The sequence below is a fragment of the Diceros bicornis genome, chromosome 10 (genome assembly GCF_020826845.1).
Source record: "Diceros bicornis minor isolate mBicDic1 chromosome 10, mDicBic1.mat.cur, whole genome shotgun sequence".
Taxonomy (NCBI): domain Eukaryota; kingdom Metazoa; phylum Chordata; class Mammalia; order Perissodactyla; family Rhinocerotidae; genus Diceros; species Diceros bicornis.
Genome location: NC_080749.1, coordinates 55,205,251 through 55,224,656, shown reverse-complemented (window position 1 = coordinate 55,224,656; position 19,406 = coordinate 55,205,251). Strand labels below are relative to the sequence as shown.

General features: G+C 39.6%; 1 long non-coding RNA gene across 1 annotated transcript; it reads right to left on the bottom strand.

The window, feature by feature from the left end:
• Positions 1 to 4,909: 4,909 nt before the first annotated feature.
• On the bottom strand, positions 4,910 to 17,364 carry LOC131410840 (uncharacterized). Its single transcript, XR_009221421.1, has 3 exons — positions 16,996 to 17,364; positions 6,135 to 6,229; positions 4,910 to 4,959 (listed from the first exon to the last, which is right to left on the bottom strand). It is a non-coding gene; the product is annotated as an uncharacterized LOC131410840 (long non-coding RNA).
• Between the last annotated feature and the right edge of the window lie 2,042 nt (positions 17,365 to 19,406).

Below are 19,406 nucleotides of genomic sequence, written 5' to 3'. Positions count from 1 at the left end.
CAAGGAGACAGACAGCATCAATATTAATGAAGCTGAAATGGAACTCCAAAAGAGCCACGGTATAAAATGGCACATGAATGTTTTGTTTTTAAATGGATTGTAGATTGGATCACAGGACCATCAGGAAAATGAAGGGACATTCACAAGAACACCATAACAGGGCCAGCTGTGTGATAAGCAATTACAACATCAGTGCTAAAATCTCCAATGTAAAAGAAAAACATCAGTGTTGAAATAAAAGAAAATGTCAACAGTCTGCAGATGAGGTAAAAGAAAGTGAAGAATAGATTTTATTGAGACTCAATAGCCTGCACTGTGTCAATATCGAATGTCTTTGATAAAGCAGACAATAGGCATTTGAAGAAAGATCAGAATGTGATTCCATCTTGTATTGCACTCAATTTCTCTTCAAATTGTCAGCTAAGGAAGCCCTGGAATCAGCCCAATGCTTCCACTGCTTAAACTACTTGCTGGTTGTAAACTAGATGCTTTTGGAAGCTGTATAACTTGGACAGCCTCCTGGAGTTCTGCAGATGTATCTCTCATAACATCCCTGTAAATCAAATTTTAAAATAAATAAAGTGTGCTAATAGCACTGGCTACTCAGAGGAATGTTATAGTCTACATTTTTATAAAAGGAAGGATTGGTTATTAAAAGGCAAATTATCACACCCCGGTTGGTTTTATGGAGTGCTGACCTCCAGGTAGACTGGTCCAGGGGCTGTGTAGCAATGTAGTTGTGGCAATTCCACCTGGCATTTCCACTGGTATGTGGTACCACTGAGGGAGAAAATAACACCCACTTCAAGCCTTTTCTCTCTTCCTATGGCTCTATAACATTTATGATTGCAGGTTGTTGAGCTATTCTAACCACTAGCTGAACCAAAGCTTGTTTGCAGGGGAAGGAAGAGGTTCACTTTCCATCCATAATTAGAAAAGCTAGTCGTGTCTGGCACAAAACAGGGTTGGGTTCTTCGCCAGTCTCCCCCAAAAAGATGAGTGGGAAATTATGGGCATTTCTTGGGAACTAAAACTAAGGGGCCCTTTTACAAGGCTTTGCTCTCCATAAGGAAATAATATTAGCATTGTGGTAATTTTAAATTATGTACACAGATTCTTTGGTACTCTTCCCTTCAAGAGCTGGCTTAATTCCCTTCCCCTTGATAGTGTGCTGGCCTTAGTGAAGAATAGAATATGATGAAAATGATGGGGCATGACGCTGGAGACTAGGTCATAGAAGGCCTTGAGGCTTCCTCCTTGCTCTTTCTTGAATCTCTCACTCTGGGGAAAGCAGTGGCCATCTCATAAGGGAATCTCAAGAGGGCACTCAAGCAATCCTATGGAGAGGCCCATCTGTTGAGGAACTGAAGCTTCCAAAGAACAGCCAACGAGTAACTGAGGCCTTCTGTCAAGAACCATGTGAGTGAGCCATCCTCCAGTCCCAGTCAGCCTGTAGCCAGGTGACATCACGAATGCAACCTCATGAGAAGCCCTGCGCCAGAATCTCTCAGCTAAAAACCTCTTCCGGGGGCCGGTCCCGTGGTGGCGTAGAGGTTATGTTCACTCGTTCTGCTTCCGCCCTGGGTTTGCCAGTTCAGATCCCGGGCGCGGACCTACTCACCACTCATCAAGTCATGCTGAGGCGGCGTCCCATATAGAAGAGCCAATCTTCCTCCAAAAAAACCTCTTCCAAATTCCTGATCCACAGAAACTGTGAGATAATAGATGTTTGTTGTTTAAGCTGCTAAATTTGGGGGTGATTTACTATGTAGCAATAGATAATTAATACAAGCCCCCACCATTTATTTATGATATTTATGTGCCAGGTTCTGTGCAAAACTTCCTGTAAGAGAATGAGCTTCTTTAAAGAGGTCTAAGATCTTTAATTTCAATGTGCATATGAATCAGCCTGTTAAAAATGCTATTTTCTGTGGCTTATCCCCTGACATGAGGCTTTTAACCAGCTTTCCAGGTGATTCTGATGCAGTTGGCTAGAGCACACCATTCGAGAAATATTGCTTCAAGGCTTTACCCCTTTTCTTCAGAAAAATGCATATCTTTTAAATAAGACCCTCTGGGCATGCTGTTCCTTTTTAAAAAATTGTTACACTATTACTTTAAAAATACTAGCCAAACACTGTACTGGAGTTTCTGGAAAGAGAAGGAGATAGTGTATCCTGATGAGAAGATATTTTTGGAGATTAACAACTCCTCAAACCAGACCATTTAAGCAACTGTCTTCTTTGCTTTGGTGGACATACCGGGTAGAAACTCCCCAGGGAATTTCGGAGTTGCATTTAGGGTAATTCTACAGACAAAAACCTAGGCCTCATTTTGTTCACAAGTTTATCTAATTTTTAGGAAGTGAAGACAGGGCCATCTCAGAGGAGCAGCTGGTTGTCAACATGGTACAATCTGTTGATCTGAGTCCCCAAAGGCCTTTCCCTTGATAGAAATCTCTGTTACTCTCATACGATGGATTCATTCTCTTATCTCAACTATCTTTTTAAAAATGTAAGTACTTTTGGAATAGGCAACATTCTTAACTATCTGTCCCTAAAAGAGAATGAATGCATCAAATGTTTTTTTTTTTTTCTGTCAGTCTTAGAAAGGAGCAGGGGAGTGAAGAGATAGAAGGGCTATTTCATGGAATCTATGATGCCATCAGTTATGAGGAACACCTTTACTTGATGTATTTTTAAAAAAGAAAAAGTGCTTCCAATTATAATTGGAAGATGTCATCAATTGTAAGACACATTTCAATTTCTGAGATATTAAAATGTGAAAAATACGCATCTTTAGACGAAATAAGAGTAGTTTTATGGCTGACAACAGTGGTTATCAACCACTTACCACTGGCAGGGGAGAGTCTAGATAATGAAAGTATTTCTCATCTTTGTGTTTCAAAGTGGTAAACACTATGATAGAAAATACTATTGAAATTTAAAACTATTAATGGAATTATTGTACTAGTTTGTGCTTAAAATCATGACAACAAAAACGATTCCTAATACTTAATTTTTGCGATCTTACAACTTAAATGGAAATCATCAAAATTATCACAATGCTTATAAACATATGGAGATTTTTTTTTTTCCCTTAAAAAATGAGCTTTTTGTTTCATTCATGGTCTCTGACATCACTGGACCCTCAATGGTGCTAGCAAGGGTTTGGCAAAGGTTTGGGTTGGGATTGTCGAAGGGTGGGGGGTGGAGAAGAAAACAGAATAATTTTGTAGCCTAAAGATATACTTATCATTAATAGGAGACAATCTAGAATATGATTCTATCTTTCTTTACTAGGATCCCTCTACTAAACTTTCTTGTTCTCCTTCCTAACCACTCTACCCCTCACTCTCAGAGAACTGTTAGATCAGAACTCCCTCAATATCTTGGCAACACACCTAGAGCATACACTGCGTCTATAGCCTCTATTCCTCCAGCTTCAGTGAAAGAGGCATCCACCTTCCTCCTGTGTAAGACGAACCACTCCATCTGCACCCTGGATTCTATTCTTTTCTGATTTCTCAGAGAACTCCCATAAACTATTACTGCTTTTTCCTGTTCTTAACTTTAACCAATCCATCTCTATTGGCTCCTTCCCATCCACATTTAAGCATCCTCAAGTGTGTCTCATTTTAAAAGTTCTTTGAAATAAATACAAAGTAGTGAGTATAAATAAATTGAGTGAAATTATAAAACCCAGGCAGTGCTTAGATGAAAGATCCTGACTCCTTCAACTGCAGAAAGCATTTTCTCAGAGAGCCTCTGTGCCCCATATGCTAACTATTCATTCCTTCAAAACAAATATTTGTTAAGCACCTTCCAGGATTGTGGTGGAAAGCTGGAAATGTTTTCATTTACCAGAAAAATAGAACTTGGCTCCAAAATTCCAACTGGAATATATATTTTCATGAGTTTCCTAATTAGAAAGTTAGAGAGAGAAGCATGTTTTCTTTGTAGTTGGGAAGGAGTAACCATAAATAAGGCCTGAAATGCTTAGCCTTTTGGATGAAGGCTTTCCACCAAGACTACTCATTCTACTCCTCGTCAATAAGAAACAGAACTGGAAGTATGGTAACTTTTACAGATTCCTAACATTAAAATATTTCTATACTCAAAACAGCCAGCCATATTCTAGTACACTCAAAGATTCTACAGTAAAAGATGAATTGATACAATTTAAAGATCCAATTTCTTTAAAAAAATTTACAATAGCATCAACAATATGAAATACTTTTCTGACTAAAGACACACAAGACGTGTACACTAAAAACTACATAAGATTGCTGAGAGAAATAAAAGAAGACCTAAATAAAAGGAGAGCTATACTTTGTTCGTGGGGTTAAAGACTCAATATTGTTAAGATGTCAGCTCTCTCTGAATTGATCTATACATCTAATGCAATCCCAATCATAAAATCAGCAGGCTGTTTTACAGACATTGACAAACTGGTTCTAAAATTCACACGGAAATGCAAAGGACCTAGCATAGCCAAAACAACTCAAAAAAGAACAAAATTCGGGGACTTATTCTATCTGATTTCAAGACTTTATAAAGCTTCAGTAATCAAGACAGTGAGATGTACTGGCACAAAGACAAATAGATCAATGAAATAGCATAGAGAGTCCAGAAGTACGCTCACATGTATATGGACAACTGACTTTTGTGACAAAGGTATAAAGTCAATTCAGTGGGAAAAGGATAATCTTTCAACAAACAGTGCTGGAAATGTTTGTATATCCACATGCAAAACAACGAATGGGTATATACATATGTCAAAATTTGTCAAGTTGTATACTTTAAATATATATAACTTACTGTATGTCATTAATACCTCAATATAGCTGTTTAAAAAAACGTTAAGATTTATTTCTGAAAAACCAATGTGTAATTTTTCAGATAATGCTGTCAGGAATCTTCCAAATCATAACTGGAATGCCATCTGGGTTAGGATCTCCTGTGGATAGACAAATGCAACAAGACAGCAAAACTTGATCAAGGCAACCCTCTGCTTTGGTAAGTTTGCACTAGGCTAAGTTCAAATGCTACCATTAGATTATCTTCTTTTGAATCTAAAAAATTTATTACTGTAGTGGATTAGAATTGGTGATCAGAACGAATTGTCGTTTTTGCTAAAAGTTAGAAGAACAGATTTTTTTACTTTGAATTGAGAAAAATAGTTCTTCAAAATAAATTATAATTTTAGAATGACACAATTCATCCAGATACTTTTTTCTAGCATTCTTGATAATCTGAATTGGTACTATTATATTAGGAAGGAAAGTCTATTAAATTTAATGTCTAATCATGCTTGGGAAATTAAATGATTCCTAGAATCACCCAGAGTAAAATTCTAAGAGCAACAGTTTAGCTTTTAGTATATTCTGACAGCATAACAGCTATTAGAATAACAATTGGGCTTGGTTTAGTGGTTAAGAGGTTTGTTGTTCAAAAGACCTGGGCTAAATGTCCATCAAGCAATGAACAGGTAAACAAAATACGGTTTACATACAATGGCATATTATTTAGCCTTAAAAAAGAATGAAATTCGTATGCTACAACGTGGATGACTCTTGAAAACATGGGAAGTGAAATAAGCCAGATACAAAAGGACAAGTGTTATATGATTCTATTTATATGAGGTACCTAGAATAGCCAAATTCATAGAGACAGAAAGTACAATAGTGGTTACCAGGGGCTGGGAGGAGGGGGAAATGGGGAATTAGTGTTAAATTGGTACAGAGTTTCAGTTTGGGATAAGGAAAAAGTCCTAGAGATGGATGGTGATGATGGTTACACAGCAATGTGAATGTACTTAATGCCACTGAATTGTACATTTAAAAATGGCTAAAATGGTAAATTTTATGTTATGTATATTTTACCACAATAAAAGTAAATAAATTTTTTTTAAAGGCCTGGGCTGAGAACTGGTTCTGCCACTTAAAAGTTATGAGATCTTGAGCTATGCAGGAACCACAAGTTCCTCATATGCAAATAGGGATAATAATACCTACCTCAAAGAGTTTTTGTGAGAGTTAAATGAGATAAATTATGGAAAGTACTTAAATAGTTTTTTTTGGACAAAGTAAAAGTGAAGAAATCATAGCTATTATTATGTATATATTTATTTACCTCTGTATCTCCAAGGTCAACAATTTGTTGAATGAATAAACGAATGAGTGAAGAAACAAATGAATTGCAGGGCACTTTTTCCAATGTGTCTGAAACTTAGAACAATAACAACAAAAATGACTATTAATATTTGCATAATGATTTAGAGTTCACAGAGAGCTTTCACATACATCAACTTGTTTGAATGTCGCAATAACAAAAATGAGCAGGGCAGACGTGAGACTGTCTTCTGTTCCTAACTACCAGGAACGTAGAGCAGGGCAGCAATTAGGGCAGTTAGTACAATGGAAGAGTGGACACAGCAAACTTAAACTTTATACCCAGGTTTGGAGTCCAGGGGCTTTTCCACTGGCACAACATAAAATGACGAACAGAACAGGAAAATGTGCACAACATAAGATCACGTGAAGGGTTGGTGGATTGTACTACGGTTTGGTGCTTTTGCCCCAGATATCTTCCCTTCCCTTACACCTAAAAGTTAGCTACTATGCCTCTGGCAATTAGGGATGAAAGTGGGAAATCACAGCACCTGAGATAAGGTATCTTCTGATGGTGAGTGAGAGCCAGAGAGGGCAGGAAAGAGAGAAATCTGACACCAGTAACCTAAAAGGAGTACTATGCTATAATCTCATTTTCATTGCTGTAAAAAGTCCTGGAGCAGAGCCGGCCGGATGGCGTAGTGGTTAAGTTTGCTCACGCTGGGCGGCGGCTGCCCGGGGTTCTCAAGTTCGGATCACGGGTGCGGACCTATGCACTGCTTATCAAGCCATGCTGTGGCAGTGTGCCATATAAAGTAGAGGAAGATGGGCACGGATGTTAGCCCAGGGCAAGTCTTCCTCAGCAAAGAGAGGAGGATTGGCAATGGATGTTAGCTCAGGGCTGATCTTCCTCACACACACACACAAGACACACACACACATGAAGCCCTGGAGCGATAACAGAGGCTGTCCCATTTCTTGGCCCATGACTTCTTCTCCTATTGCTCAAGCCACTGTCCTCCTCCACACTTACATGATATTGCACTTTATATAGGGTAGAAGATGGAGAAGGCAAAGTTGGAAATGGACAAGGAAATAGAGCAAACTGGACCAGATTAGATCTAGACTGTGATTTTTGTTAGAATTTGAGGACAGTGACTTAAGCAATTTGTGAAGAAGGTACGGGCCAAGAAATAAGACTGTCTTCCTTTATTGCTCCAGAGCATTTTGCAGCAATGAAAATTACACTGTGGAGTCTCCCTTGCACTATTATCTGTGGCAACTCTTCCTCCATAATTTCCTGGGCTGTCTTTTTTTTTTTGTTTTTACAGACTAGATTTTTGGAGGTGTTATCTTCTCACCTACAAAATACAATTTGTGCCCTTAAATTCTGCAGCTGAAGTGTGTACCAAATCCTCATTTCCTTTAAAATGTTAGAATTGAGTCATAAGAAAGCTGGAAAGCCATACAATCACCCTGAAAAGTTCTGGAAGCAAAGCCTTAGTGAGATGACTCCAACCTCAAACTACATAGCAAGCACAGGTTCTCCAGTGCCTTTATCATGATAGAGGTGATCTTCCTGTAGTCTCTTTTGTTGTCTGTCTGAGTAAGATGCTCTTTCCGGCTCTAATGAGTGAGGCTACAGACACATGTCATCGCTCCTTTCTCTCTACTCTTCTGACCTTGGATAGCATGCAGCCAGATTCTCCATCGTTACTGCAGAAAATGCTATCTTTAAAGGACAATGCCTTTTGCAGTCCTGTAAGAACTCCAGCTGATCTGGCAAAGGTTAAAACCTATATCACGTCTTTTTTTTTTTTTTTTGAGATCAGCCCTGAGCTAACATCCATGCCAATCCTCCTCTTTTTGCTGAGGAAGATTGGCCCTGAGCTAACATCTGGCTGATCTTCCTCCACTTTATGTGGGACGCCGCCACAGCATGGCCTGACAAGCGGTGTGTCGATGCGCCCCCGGGACCAAACCCGGGCCGCCGGCAGCGGAGTGCGCGCACTTAACCGCTACGCCACGGGGCCGGCTCCCTCTTTCACATCTTAAAGGACTACTCTTTATTTTGGGGTGTCTTTAAAAAGCAACACTCTACAACTACCTGTTTCCTTATGTAAAATTCCCCCATGTCCTTTACCACTATGCTAAAAAAACACTTAGGAGGCATAAATACTACAAGTAAGATATGACAAGCTCATGTTAAGAATTATTAAAATGTTATTAATTGTACGTGGTAAGAATCTTTAAAATCAACAGAAACTTCTTGAATGAACACCTGTACAACACATTTTCAGATCACATTAGGTTGTTGGTCTACCAGAAGATACTGAGAAAATTTCATATGGATGTGAAATTTTGATGGTTTCCAAGGCTACTGGTGTCTCTATCAGGAAAAGAAATATCTGCTCCTACTATTGGGTGTCCAGAGAGAGTCTGATCACACACATATAGATGCTACTTCTGCTGCTTCTGGGTTAAAGAAGCAACTGAGGCATATGGAACCCTGAAAACTGGCAAGGGTGATAATGTCATGGAGCCTGTAGTTAGTGCAGGGCCCCCTGGAGGAAGGGAGCCCAAGGTAGGAGGGGCTGTATCCTAATAGGAAAAGGGTCTTAGACAGGAGGTGGGATTCACAAAGTTTGAAGGAGGTAGCAGGTCTAAATAGTAGGTATTTAGAAGGAGATTCTGGAGGAGTACATGGGGAGTGAATTAGTTTGCTTGGGCTTTGACAACAAAGTACCACAGACTGGGTAGCTTAAATAACAGAAATTTATTTCCTCACTGTTCTGGAGGGTAGGAGTCTAAGATCAAGGTGTCAGCAGGGTTGGCTTCTTCTGAGGGCTTCTCTCCTTGGCTTGTAGGTGGCCATCTTTCTATGTCTTCATATGGTCTTCTCTCTGTCTTTGTGTCCTGATTTCCTCTTCTTATACGGACACCAGTCATATTGGATTAGGGACCACCCATATGACTCATTTTACCTTAATCATCTCTTTCAAGGCTCTCTTTCCAAACACAGTCAATTCTGAGGTACTGGAGGTTAGGACTTCAATATATGAATTTTAGGGGTACACAATTCAGCCGAAAACAGAGAGCATTCTAGGTAAGGGCATGACGACATGAAAGTATATAATGATCACTGAGTGTCTGCGTAGCAAAACTGTAAAAGGTGGAGAGTGGAGAGAGACGGGGCTGGAGAGGTAGATGGGCTCACAGGATTAAGGGTCTTGCCTACCAAGCTGAGCAGTTTTGATTTTATCCTGGAGACTACGAGGAGCCACGGAAAATGTTAAATTATGGAAACGGCACAACCATATCTGTGTTTTGAATGCTTTGTCTGCATTGAGGATTGGATCGTAGAGAGGGAAAGTGTTGGAAGGCAGGGAAACTAATTGGGAAGGTAAGGGTGAATCCAGAGAGATGGTGCAAGCTAGAAGGAGAGGGTTTTTAGGGTGTTATGTAGAGACTGTAAGAGAGGAGACAGTGTGGAAGAACCTGAGCTGTAAAAGAGGAAGTCGACAGAATAAGGTCTTGAAGGAAGCCAAAGGGGTGCAAAAGGCACAGAGAAGGAAATGAGTGAAGAAAAGAGGAAAGATGTAAGGATGAGGGAAGATTCAGATAAGCTTACAGATAGAGAGAATTAAAGGAGTCCCTGCCTGATGCCTCTGTTTTTATTTTTGCTCCTGCCGAGAGAATGGTGGATAAAAGTCTGGGACTTGAGGAAAATCGTAAAGGTTTGGAGTAGCCACTGTGAACAGGAAGAGAATAAAACAAGCTCGCTGAAACCCCAGCAGAGGTAAGGCTCTCACAGGAGTGTAAAGAGGCCAGAGGACAGTAGTCGCGGCGCAGAGAAACTGAACTGGGTTGATTTCTGTTTGGACGGCTGACAGGGTTGATGAGGCCAAAGTCCCAGGCTGAGGGAATTGAGGGAGCTGGTGAGAGAGTGGCTGACATTCTGGGATCTAGGCGTGAGGAGAAGGAAAAGGAACCAGGAGGGGGCTACAAGTCTGACAACCTAAGACACCCGAGGTAGTGATAAGGCTGAAGAGCAGGATTAATGACAGGGAGGACACGTGAAATGTAGGAGCATAGGGAGTGGTGGTGAAAAAAACGAGGTTTCTGATTAAAGATTTCAGAGGAGGAGCAGTGTCAGGTAGTGACAAGGTCTTGAAGTCAGTATTAATGAGTGGAAATATGTGCTGAGATTACACAGGAGAGTTTGATATTAGACCTAAAAGGAAAATTTCCTAAAAGTGATGTCAACATGGTTCTATTGTTTGGCCTTTTTCAAACTTTGGGCTTGGGGAAATATTGGAAACCTCTGTTCCCTAAGGAAGATGAAAGTCAAAAGATAGAGCTCTAAAAAGCAAGTACATCTGGGGGTCATTAATTATATGTAAAAACAAAAATACCCTCAAAACAAGAAACAGGACAGGAGAGGTAAGAACTCTCCCTCTTGCAATGTTAAGTAACAGGCTAGAAAGAATTTTTTGCCTAAATCTTCATAATAAGGCAATTTTACTTCGTTTATACTTCCTGTAAATGTTGAAACAAGAGAACTTTTAAGTTTTGTTATATAAATCCCCCCTACCCCTGAAAAACAGCTTGAATTCTCTTTTATGTGCTTGTCATCCTCCTGGGGTTATGAGTTTGATTAGTAAAGTGGACCCGTAATTTCTAACTTCACACTCTACACTTTATCTAACTATTCATTATTGCCCTACTTTCTCCCTCTAGAAATCAGTTTCCTTTCAGACAGCTTTCTTTTCCAAAAAACTATCTACAATACTAAAGTAAAAACTAAAAAAAGAAAAAGCATTAACCCTGTTTATTTAGGATATTCTATAGGAATCTCAAAAATGAATAAAGCTGTACACAAATGTTCATAGCATTATTCATAATAGCCAAGAAGTGAAAACAACTCAATCGCCTACTAGCTGATGAATGAATAAATAAAATGCGATCTATCCATATAATTGAATATCATTTGGCAATTAAAAAATGAAGTACTGATACATGCTACAGCATGAATGAACCTTGAAAACATTATGCTAAGTGAAAGAAGCCAGACACAAAAAGCAACGTATTATATGATTCCATTTATTGAAATGTCCAGAATAGGCAAATTCATAGAGACAGAAAGTAGATTAGTGATTTCAGGGTCTAGGGGTATAGGAGAATGGGGAGTGACTACTAATGGGTACATGGCTTCTCTTTGGGGTGATGAAAATGTTCTAGAATTAGATAGTTATGATAGTTGCACATTGTGAATATACTGAAAAACACTAAGTTGTACATCTTTTTTTTTTTAATACTATTTTTTTTTTTTTTTTGGTGAGGAAGATCAGCCCTGAGCTAACATCTCTGCTAATCCTCTTCTTTTTTTGCTGAGGAAGAGCGGCTCTGAGCTAACATCTATTGCCGATCCTCCTCCTTTTTTTCTTCCCCAAAGCCCCAGTAGATAGTTGTATGTCGTAGTTGCACATCCTTCCAGTTGCTGTATGTGGGACGTGGCCACAGCACGGCCGGAGAAGCAGTGTGTCGGTGTGTGCCCGGGATTCGAACCCGGGCCGCCAGTAGCAGAGCGTGCGCACTTAACCACTAAGCCACCGGGCTGGCCCAAAGTTGTACATCTTAAAAATGTGAATTTTATGGTATGTAAATTATATCTCAATAAAAAAATAAAGTGAATAAAGCTACTAGAGATTAAAATAACATCTATATGACACATTGGGCATGCTACATAGAAATAAAGCATTTACACCAATTTTATGCCCCATGGCTAGTTTATTTTGCCTTGTTATACTTGTCTATTACCACTAAACTATAAACTTATCTGATTTACGATTTTTAAAAGAGGTCAAACTTATCTTTTAATCAATTGGTCATATTTCCTTTTTGTTTGAATTTAACATTTATACGTACATTAAACAGTTCTTATTTATGCCCATAGTTGGAAAAGTATCACTACACTGGCCAAACCCTTAATAGTGAATCTGGGTCTATAGTCCATAAATCAAACAGTCAGGGGTGGAATCAACCAATAATAAGTACTACGCTGCCTGACACACTCTCTTAAACTACTTTAGGGAACCAGCCAAATGGTAACTGGTTGAGATAACATTTTATAATTCAAGCAAAGTAGGTGATTGGGTCAAAGGAGATATCATTAATTTGCCTTAGAGGCAAGATTTTCCTCTTTGCTAAGACAGTTAAATGCATTCATGGCCTCTTAAAAAAAAAAAAAAAAGAGGGAAAGAAGGAAAGAGAAAAAGGAAGAGGGAGCTTTGCAATCTTCTAATGTCTGGTGAAACATTCCCTGATGACCTGAAACAAGGTTTGAGGTTGGGACTGGCTACTCCCACACTTAAATGCACCAACATATAAGAAGAGAGGAGTCAGAACTCAGACTTCCTGCAATTTACCCAAACAAGGCATCTCTAGACTTAACTCTTATGGTAGCTAGTCTCTAAAATTGGCCCCCATCAATTCCTCTCCTCTCTGAATGCATATTTTATTCCTCATATTTATAAGTGGAGCATCTTAGCTTGAACTGCTGTAACAAAATAGCACAAACTGGGTGGCTTAAACAACAGAAATTTATTTTTCACAGTTCTGGAGGCTGGAAGTCTGAGATCAGGGAGTTAGCATGTTCTAGTTCTGATGGGAGCCCTCTTCCGGGTTGTAGACGGCTGACTTCTTGTTGTATCCTCACATGGTAAAAGGAGAGTCAGCTAGCTCTCTGGCCTCTTCTTATAAGGGCACTAATCCCATTCATGAGGGCTCCATCCTCATGACCTAGTTACCTCCCAAAGGCCCCACCGCCTAATACCATCACATTGAGTATTAGATTTCAACCTATGAATTTTGAGGGGACACAAACATTCAGTCCATAACATGGAGTCTATTTCCCTTCTCTTTCAATCTGAGCTTGTCTTGTGGCTTGCTTTGCCCAACAGAACACAGCAGAAGTGGCTTTCTGGGACTTCCAAGTTCAGGTCCAAGTTCAGGCCTCAAGAGAGCTGGCACTTTGCTGCCTGTATCTTGGAACCCTGACCCTTCATGGAAGAAGTCCAGACTATTCTGCTGGATAGAGGCCATGTGGTGGGACCCTGGAAGACGAGACATCATATGGAGAGAGAGGCCACAAGGAAGAGCACTAAGGTGCCAGACATGTGAGTAAAGAAGCAATTGCATGTTCTAGATCCAACCACTATGACTGCAACCACACAGGAGACCCCCAAATAAGACCAGAACCACCCATGGGCCGCCCCGTGGCTTAGCGGTTAAGTGCGTGCGCTCCGCTGCTGGCGGCCCGGGTTCGGATTCCGGGCGTGCACTGACGCAACGCTTCTCCGGCTATGCTGAGGCCGTGTCCCACATACAGCAACTGGAAGGATGTGCAGCTATGACATACAACTATCTACTGGGGCTTTGGGGGGGGGGAAATAAATAAATAAAATAAAAAAAAAAAGAAAGACCAGAACCACCCAGCTAAACCCTTGAAAAACCATGGAATCATGAGTAAGAAAACTTCTATTAAGTCACTAAGTTTTGGGATTTTTTATATAACAATAGATAACTAAGACAGAAATTGGAATCTGAAAGTGTGGTGCTATTGTTACAAAAACCTAAAAACATGTGGCACTGGCTTTGGGGCCCAGCTGGAGGGAAAAGGACTGAAGGGCCTTGAGGAAATTGTAAATGAAGGTGGAAGGACAGTGACAAAATTGTTACTGTGCTGGAGAAAAGGCAACCTGTTACGTAGTGGTGGAAAGTTCGACAACACTGTTGACTGTGGTAATATGCAAGATAGGAAACATACTTAACGAACTTGTGAATGTGGCTAAGGAGATCTGCGGGCAGAATGCTTCAATTATTAATTGGTTTCTTTTAGCTGCATATAATGAAATATGAATATGGAGTCCAAGCCAAGACTTTGCTGGCAAAGAACAAATCCAAGTTGCTGCCATCTGGACAACAGGGCTTCTAAGAATTTTAATTGCACACCTCTTAGATTATCTCTAACAAAAGGGCTTCTGAGAATCTTAAGGGCATTGTCCCACAGCACCTGACTCTAAATCCAAGGAAGAAGGGGTCTGTCTCAAAGAAATTTGTGGGTGTGGCTTTTATCTAATGGAGTAGATTATAATTTCATACACAGGAAGCCCACAAAGTTTTTTTTTTTTTTTGAGAGGAAGATCAGCCCTGAGGTAACATCCATGCCAATCCTCTTCTTTTTTTTTGCTGAGGAAGACTGGCCCTGAGCTAACATCCATGCTGACCTTCCTCCACTTTATGAGGGGTGCCACCACAGCATGGCCTGACAAGCAGTGCATTGGTGCGCGCCAGGGATCCGAACCCAGGCCACCAGCAGCGGAGCGTGCGCACTTAACCGCTACGCCACGGGGCTGGCCCCACAAAGTTTTTTAAAAAACGAATTATACAAGCATGGACTGAAGGGACAGAGATAGGTTAAAGATAAGAGGCCTCTGAGCCCCCAATGCCCTCTGAGCAAGAAGCAAGCAGAGAAAGCTACTCAGCTGCAAACAAGGGCCATTTCCTATGGAAAAGGAAGAATGACTCAAAGGGCAGAGCCAAGGGCCTAGAGAATCTGAGGGAACTACTCGAAGCAAGCAGAACTGGGCCTCAATTGCGGACATTTCTGATCTCAGAGCTGGAGGAAATGACAATGCGCTTGGCTGAATTTCAGAATTACTACCGTCTGGTGACTGCTATGTGCCTCTGATTTCCCCCCTTTTTGAATGGAGCTGTCTACCGCAGTTATCCTGTCCTCTTTTCACCACTGTCTTGTTGGATGCATGTGGGGCAGACAATTGGTCTTTTAAGTTCACAGGTCTTTGCAACCAAGGTGCTGTACCTGAGAGACCACACCTGAAGAGCTTCAACTGCCCCTGGACCTTATTTAGCTGATAAGATCCTGGACTTTGACCTGATGCCCTAACAGTATGAGACTTGTAGAGGTTTTGAGAAGGGGTGAGTATATTTTGCACGGGGGAGGGGTGTGAATTGTTGTGGCCAGATTGTGGACTGTAATAGCTAATCTCCAAAGATTGTCCCCTCAAATACTTCTCCTACTTGTATATGCTTGCCACTCCTCAGATCAAGAGCTGAGCTTATTTTCCTTTCCTTGAAGCCAGACTGGCTTTGACAAACAGAATGTGGACAAAGTGACATTCTAGGTCTTCTGGACCTAGACTCTCTAAGGGAACTGGCAGCTTTCACTTCCTATTGTTCCTGAAATGCTCCTTCTTTGAACCCAGCCACCATGCTGTGAGATGTCTGAGCTACGCGGAAAAGCCATGTAGGGAAGAACTGAGGTGCCCTAAACAACAATTCCAGCTGACTAGCACCATTGTCAGCCAAATGAATGAGACCATTTGGGATCTTCTAGCAATCCCAGTGCCCAGCTCACACCACTTGAAGCAGAAAAACTACCAGATAACCCACAGAAATGTAAGAAATACTAAATTATTGTGTTAAGCCACTAAGTTTTGGTTGTATAGAAGACTGTAAAGGAAGAGAACTAATAATATCTGTAGAATGTTCTCATCTTGTGCCAGGTAGCCTGCTTGCTGCTGTATATACCATTTTTCTTAACCCTTACAAAACCTTTGTGAAGAAGATGGTGGTAGGATCAAGAAACTGAGGCTGAGACAAATAAGTTGATCAAAATGACATAGCTAGTAAGCGGTAATACCAGAATTCAAGTCTAGATTATTTGGCTCCAATGCCTGTGTTCTTTTTAGCATACTAAGGCATTTGCCAATATTTTATAATTAATAGGAAAACTTCAAGATTAACATAGAGGAAAACATGATTTTAAAGAGTATTACTCTAGAACCCTTGATTGTATTATTAAGTACCAGCAAATTCTTATTTTATATACAATGCTAACATATAGATAGCCAAATCCTTGCTTTATCATAGTCTCAATTAATAGATTTTTATTGAACTTAATTTCTTCTTTCAGTATGTTTTATTCAAATAACCAGAATATATGCTCGTTTATTTTGAAAATAAATTCTATGGAAAAATATTTTGTTCTTGTTACTTATGGAATTCTTTGGTTGGCTTAATGCTGTCAAACAATCTCACAAAAATCTATTCATTACATTACATTTTCTTTAAAGTTAATATTTGTGGCATAAATATAAAACACAACAGAAGACAGTTACATTTGACAGGCACAGCATTCCCGAGAGTTTGACTTTTAAAAAAATAATGTGGATTAGAACACTAACATTAAAAAAATTTCAAACAGCATGAAATATCTGCTTCAAAACCCCGTATCTAAGATGGAATCTGCAGTTAAAGAATGACATTTCTATACTTTCCAGGATAGCTCATTTTAATTTATTCACAAACAATCGGGTAGTTATATTTAGCTAACAATTCTATACAAAGGAGTCTCTTAGCATTCTAGTATTTCGTGTAGTTGAATATAAATGTGAGCAATGGCTTTAGGCCAAATTGTTCCCTTTATTTGCTTGTTCTAGATTTTCACAATTTTATAATTTGGCTCTTCTTAGGGTTATTTTTCCAGTTGGTAGGGATTTTGCTACACTTGAATTTTGTACATTAACAGAAATATTGATGGCGATAGCAGTGGGAAGAAGTCTGGCAAGCAGATTCCTTCAGGGTCTTGTCTCTGTCCACTGCCACTATGAACCCCTTGCTCCGCCCTAGCCACTCGCAGCTATTTATTGGTGACTGAGTCAGTTGTACTCTATTTCTCTGAGACTTGCTTCCCATCTCATTTAACCTCCACTCAGTCTTTACAATTCAGCATGAGCATCTCCCACTCTAGGAAACCCTCCAGTTATTTTCAGTCTTGGTGCCATATAGTATTTACTCACCTCCAGTATAGCTGTCACTTATTACATTGTGACTCCTCTGTCTCTTTTCCCAATTATGCTCTGGAACCATTGAGGGAGCAATTGCATTTTATCCATCTTTATCTCCCCATTTCTCAGCAGAGTACGTGGCACAGCATTAGGTTCAATAAATGTTTGCTAAAGAAGAGAATGAAAGGGAAGTCTCTCTTAGAGGAAAAAAAAAAATCTAGCCTTAGAAAGGCACCTTCAAGGGGAACCACAGAAAGACACTATCTTACTTTCACCTTTAAACAGCTTTATTGAGAGATAATTTATATGCCATATAATTCACTTCTTAGGGTTATTTATGCTACGATAAACTGCTAGAGGTAGTTCACATTTATATTCCTTTAGACTATCCCATATACCACAAATAGTTGGGCTTTGTAAAAATCTTTTTTTTATAATGACAATTTTCAAACATACTAAAAAATATTCAACACCCTTAAAATTCTCAGAAGCCCTTTTGTCTAGCACAGTGGTTCTCAAACTTTAGCTGCATCAGAATCAGCTGGAGAGTCTCTTAGACCATAGACTGCTGGGCCCTACCCTTGGAGTTTCTGATCCAATGAGTCTGGGGTGGGTCCAAGAATTAGCATTTCTAACAAATTCTCAGATGATGTTGCTGCTGCTGATTGGGGGACCACATTTTGAGATCTACTGGTCTAGCAGTTTCAACAATTATCAACATTTTGCCATATCTATCATTTATCCCTTCCTCACCCCCTCCCTCCCCTTTCCTTCTCTTCTGTATTTTATAAAAGCAACTTTCTGACATTTCTCTATCATTTCACCCCTAAATACCTCTGTATGTATCTAAAAAAATAAGGACTTTAAAAAACATATTATAATATTATCACACCTAAAAGTTAACAATACTTCATTAATATCATCTAATTAATAATCATCAAGCTTTTCTGTTTATCTCAAAAACACTTTTTTGGTTTGTTCAAATCAGGATTCAAATAAGGTCAACACATTTCATTTTGTTGTTGTGACTCATAAGTCTCTTTTAATCTAGCACAGTGCTCTCATCCTTTTTTATTTTCTCATGCCACTGACATGTTGACAAAATCAGGTCAGTTTCCTGTAGACAGTCCTACATTTGGATTTGGATAATTGATTCCTGGTAGTGTAATTTAACTTGTCCTCCTACACATTATATTTCCTGTAAATTGGAAGTTAAAACTAAAGGTTCAATTAGATTTCAGTTTTAACTTTTTTAGCAAGAATATCTTATAGGCAGTGCAATATGTTATACTGCATCACATCAGGAGGTATGTAATGTCTGGTTGTCCTACTTTTAGTGATGCTAAGTTGATTGGTGGATGGATTCAAGTGGTAACAGCTTAATCTTTACATTGTAAACTAATCAACCTTTCTCCTAATACTTTTATCATCCACTGATGAACACTGCCTAAACCACAAAATAGTGTTTTTTTTTGTTTTTTTGAGGAAGATTGGCCTTGAGCTAACATCTGTTGCCAATCTTCCTCTTTTTTTCTCCCCAAAGCCCCAGTACACAGTTGTGTATCCTAGTTGTAGGTTCTTCTAGCTCTTCTATGTAGGACGCTGCCTCAGCATGGCTTGATGAGCGGTGAGGAGGTCCTTGCCCAGGATCCAAATGGGCAAACCCCGGACTGCTGAAGCAGAATGCTTGAACTTGACCACTATGCCACCAGGCCGGCCCCAAATAGTGGTTTTCTAATTCTATCATTCCTTTTACATTAATTAACTCAATTTCTCTCCTCAATTATGGCTATTTAGTGATTCTAAAATACAGTTTGTATAGAACAGGCAAGATAAATTCTTGTTCCTTTGTCTTTAATTTCTAATTTTCAAAGTAAGGAGTTGGTGCCTGTTGTTACTAAATTGTGTCCCCCTGCCCCCCCAAAAATCATGTTGAAGTCCTAACCCCCAGTATCTGTATTTGGAGATAAAGTCTTTAAAGAGGTAATTAGGTTAAAATGAGGTCAATAGGGTAGTCCCTGATCCAATGACTGTCCTTATAAGAGAAGGAGATTTAGACACAGATATACACAGAGAAAAGACCACGTGAAGATACCAGGAGGAGGTGGCCATCTGCAAGACAAGGAGAGAGGTCTCAGAAGAAATTAACCTTGCCAACACATTGATCTTGGATTTCTAGCTTCCAGAATTGTGAGAAAATAATGTTTAAGCCACCCAGTCTGTGGTACTTTGTTATTGCAGCCCTAGCAAACTAATAGAATGCCCTAGCTACTTCCAACAGTGACCAGTGACTTTTGGTTACTTAATTAACTAATTAATTAGCTTTCTTTCTCTTTTCAAATCATGAACTCGTGGATTTTATACTTTCAATGCATTTCAATGAGCTGCAGTCATTTTTCTTTTGGATATTTAAATTGTTCTGT